The 4,550-nt window shown below is 34.3% G+C and overlaps 1 long non-coding RNA gene across 1 annotated transcript; it reads left to right on the forward strand.

Moving 5' to 3' along the window:
* The first annotated feature begins 2,128 nt into the window (after positions 1-2,128).
* Positions 2,129-3,912, forward strand: LOC132605149 (uncharacterized). Its single transcript, XR_009569060.1, has 3 exons — positions 2,129-2,368; positions 3,145-3,278; positions 3,538-3,912. It is a non-coding gene; the product is annotated as an uncharacterized LOC132605149 (long non-coding RNA).
* The last annotated feature ends 638 nt before the right edge of the window (positions 3,913-4,550 follow it).

Below are 4,550 nucleotides of genomic sequence, written 5' to 3' on the forward strand. Positions count from 1 at the left end.
TTTCTCCTTTGATTCACTAATTTCCTTTCTCATTTTAATTCCCAAAGTTACTTCCCCTTTTTTTGTTACTCTTACTAAAATGTTAAAGCCTTGGCTGGAATTGACCCAGTCTTTCCCTTATTTTTTTTCCTTTTCTTTTCTCAGTGATTTAGGAGATCATTGTGCTACTGCCTCTATTGACAACTTTGACGATTAGTAGACAACCTCCTTAATCTTTCTGGTGTGTATTTTCCTATCTCAAAATGTGCTTTCTCTATTTTAATTGTTGAATTGATGCTTAACATAATTTGGAATTAGAAACACTGTAACTGTTATGTTGCTGTCGTTCGTCATGTAATTTGGAATTACAAACACCGTAATGCACTTGACAATCTTGACGGTGTAGTGGTACGTTTTATGATTTTTTCCCTTTTGTAGAATTTTACCTTACTAATCCTATTGAGGCAAACTAACATATCTGTGTACCATGTATACCACTGGTATATCTGTGTATATCAATTTGTTGTTCATATGCAAACTACAACCTGCATATTCTGACCATGCCTTATTTAGAAATAATTAGAAATATTTTTCTCCTTCTGAAAGTATCTAATATTTACACTGGTACTGCATTTGGTATACAGTATAGTTTTCTAGCAAAAGGGTATCAATTGAAATCCCCTACCTAACTTGTATCTGTCATTATTTGGCAATAAGAGATCTACTAATTACATAATGTTTCTTCATAACAAAATGTAGTGTTCTTTCGCACTATCATTTGATAATTTGAAAAGGGAGTCAGTAGTGGAATAGTTGGTTATAGTAAGATGGGGCACTAGAAAATACTCTATTTCATGTACTGCAGCAATTTCGTTAGATCATTGACAAATTCTGAATAAAAACCGCGTCCACAACTTTTTTTTTTGCCTGTAAGTTTGCTAGGCTACAGCATAAGTATGAAATACCAAAAAGTGCATTTGTTTGCTTGATCAAGATATCTGATGATTCCAAAAGTGACATTTTAATAAGATTTGATGACTAATTCAGTCAGAAAGCTTAATCAGCAGGAGAACTAAGAAAAACACCATCTTTGTATTCTTTAGCTTTGACCTTACTGTAGAAATTGTTTGGAATCACATTTTCAGCCTAAGAGACTGATGGTTAATTTGTGGTAGCTACACCAGTAAGAGTAGCTGATTATTTTTGTTATGTAGATGTTTGCACACTATTATTTTGGGTCTGTGTAGATAACTTGATTGTGCATTAGTCTAATTCATTTAAGTACATAAATTACATTTTTTTTTATCTTGATAAGGGAATTAGGCATTAGTTTAGTTGGATGTCTGAGTACATGTTGACTGCAAACACCTGAATGATGCCTATATTTTGCTTAAGAGTTTGAAACCTTTGTTGCACTTGGCCTGGTTTAGTTCAATTGATTATTATTGGGGTTTTATCATTTCACCTTAGATGAACTTAAGTTATGATTGTTTTAACAATCTTGGTACATGAGGTTAAATTTGGTTTAGACTTATTTGAATTAGCTTAGCTGTCCATCAGCTTCATGTTAAAATAACTATGGCCTGTGATTAGTGTATTCTCCAAACTCATAATTATTTATCTTGATATACTATGTCTGTGTGTACTGGTTTTTCTTATGGTCAATCCATCTACTATGTTTACTTGAGTTTGAGGCTTCATATGCTGGTTTTGGTGAACTGGAGAGTCTGAGCCCATGTACCTACTCTATGTGTTTGGTTTTGGACCTAGTTAGCTAAATGTATGGTCTCTTTGTGTAGAATGCTGAAACTGAGTTTCCTACATGGACACCCAACTACTATGATCATGTTTTTGTTTTGTAGTCCATTTGATTGTCAAAGTCTATTTCTACTTGGTTTATTATTATTATTATTATTATTATTATTATTTTTTAAAAAAACTAGTTGTAACTGGAGAGGGTGAAACAAGCAGAGATGTCATTGGATTTAGTTGAGTTCAAAGTACCTGCAATATACTTCCCAACTGTATTATATTGCTTTTTCATTGTTGCTGTAAACAGCAATATTGTGCTGCACTGCTGCCCTGTAGTTGCACATCATTCAGCACATCATTTCCTCATTTAAAGATCTTTGTGCACACTGCAGTTGTTTCACTACCAGGTCTGAGCCACCAAGTTTGTTGTCCATGCCATGGCTAGAGGTGATTGCTAATCATCAGATGACTGTTGGAAACAGGCTGTTGGTGTGAGGAACTTTGCACATCACCAGGAATTTTGATAAGGACCAATTTGAAGGCTGCAGTGAAGATCTGTTTTAGACTACTGGTGTGAGCAGGGTCCCAATTTTTGTTATCATCTTTTGAGAAATAAGACTGCTACACTATGCTGAAGGTACTCATTTGGTTTGTGCCTATACCTTTATTCCATCTTCCTTTTGCATTTCCATGTCATTTAAGAAAGATGGTCCCATGCTGCATCAACGGATTTAAGTTCAGTACATTTACCAAAAATTATTTTTACTTTAAAAATCAACTACATGTACATATCTTAATAAATCTTGATACAATAATGTATAAAAGGAATTAATATAGTTTCGAGACCATTTAATATAAGAAAATTGATATTTTTGTAACATTCTTGGCACTGCAATTTAGTCAACAGTTGGTCCAGGAAATTTTAAGGCAGGTTTGTTTTCTGTTGGCTATGTGAATTTACTTTTGGGATGGCCCAAATATGATTGCTTTAGATGATTTTGACCTATCATTTTGACTTTAAGATCTAATATCTCTAAATGCTACTGAAACTACCAAGTGGACTATTGTGCCCTTGTTACTGTATGTTCCATCTTCAGTGATAGGAGATATTGTAAATTTAATAACTAAATTTCCTTTTATGATCTGATGTATACCTCTTAAATAACTGATCGTCCATTCTATGTCCTTAAATTTCCAATTTAATTAACCTTTCGCCAGCATTTACCAGATACTCTTAAATTTTAGTCTTCTGAAAGGAACATAGAGCGTTATCATGCTAACAGCTTAGTGAAACTCAAGCAGTGAGCTAGGAGTGTCATAGCCTACGTCTGTCAAATAAATGTCTTGCTTACAAAATTTTACGTATAATATTCTTGAGAGAATCGAAACAGTAATATTTCCTTCTGAATGCAGGAGCTGGGGAATAATTTCCTTAACTATAGCTTATTTCTGGCAACTCTATACTTTATGGATCCTTGTTCAGCTGCATGAAGCAGTTCCCGGGAAGAGATACAATAGATATGTGGAACTTGCACAAGCAGCTTTTGGTAAGAAAATCCAGTTATAAATTTTTTAGCTACCAACTATTCAAAGTTGCCTTTCCAATCTAATTATCTCTGCTCAATTTATATCCTATTTAAGCATCTCAAACCTCACTTATCCGATACGTCAAACTCCATGTCTTTCAATTCATAAAGTTAGATTTTTACTAAATATAGAAAGGTGTCATTCGATTTGTGACCGACTAAAAACAAAAGAGTGTCACATAAATTGGGACGGAGGGAGTATTTTCACTTGCACTTTCAGGTGAAAGACTTGGGGTTTGGCTTGCTCTCTTCCTTACTGTTTACCTATCTGCAGGGACTGCGACAACTTTGATTCTCGTAGGAGGTGAAACCATGAAGATGTTCTTTCAAATTGTTTGTGGTCCGCTCTGTTCATCGAATCCTTCAAGTCTTATCAGTCTAATGAGTTCTGTTGCAGGCATTGTTTTATAGATAAATGCAATTGCAGTGATCCATCAATTTGGTCACATTGTATTGACTGATATAGAAGAACTGTAATGTCTATGTCTTATTTCTCATTATTGTTGATAGCAAGTGCAACTATCGCCTTATATTAGTTTCTGCGCAACTGTTGGAATCATTTCTTGTTATGGAAATATCTCTGAAAAGAAGAGAATATAATTCTTGTTTTATATGTGTTGTAATAATATCTTATTGTTTTATGTATTTATAGTAGTTTGGTGTATTGTTGGCAGCTATTTGAGCTCGTTTTAGTTGAAAGTAAAATTATTTTCATCTTGACAGGGAGGCAGCTGGAGTAACAACTAGGTGCTACAATTGTTTTTTGCAGAATACTGACCTCATGAGGTCGGTTATGGGCAAAATTTACCCAAAAACTGCCAATTACCGACCTCATGAGGTCGGTTTTCTGGAAAATTTTCCCAGAAATTGCAAATTACCGACCTCATGAGGTCGGTTTTCTGCAAATTTATCCAACATATGGCAAATTACCGACCTCATGAGTTCGGTTTTCTGCAAAATATTCCCAGAAATTGCAAATTACCGACCTCATGAGGTCGGTTTTCTGCAAAATTATCTAGAAATTGCAAATTACCGACCTCATGAGGTCGGTTTTATGAATAATATTCCCAGAAATTGCAAATTACCGACCTCATGAGGTCGATTTTATGCAAAATATATCATATATTCATATAAATTACCGACCTCAGGAGGTCGGTAAACTCATATTATTATATTATTAATATAATTTACCGACCTAATGAGGTCGGTATTTTATTTAATTAATACCCGGCT

The sequence above is a fragment of the Lycium barbarum genome, chromosome 8 (genome assembly GCF_019175385.1).
Source record: "Lycium barbarum isolate Lr01 chromosome 8, ASM1917538v2, whole genome shotgun sequence".
NCBI lineage: Eukaryota > Viridiplantae > Streptophyta > Magnoliopsida > Solanales > Solanaceae > Lycium > Lycium barbarum.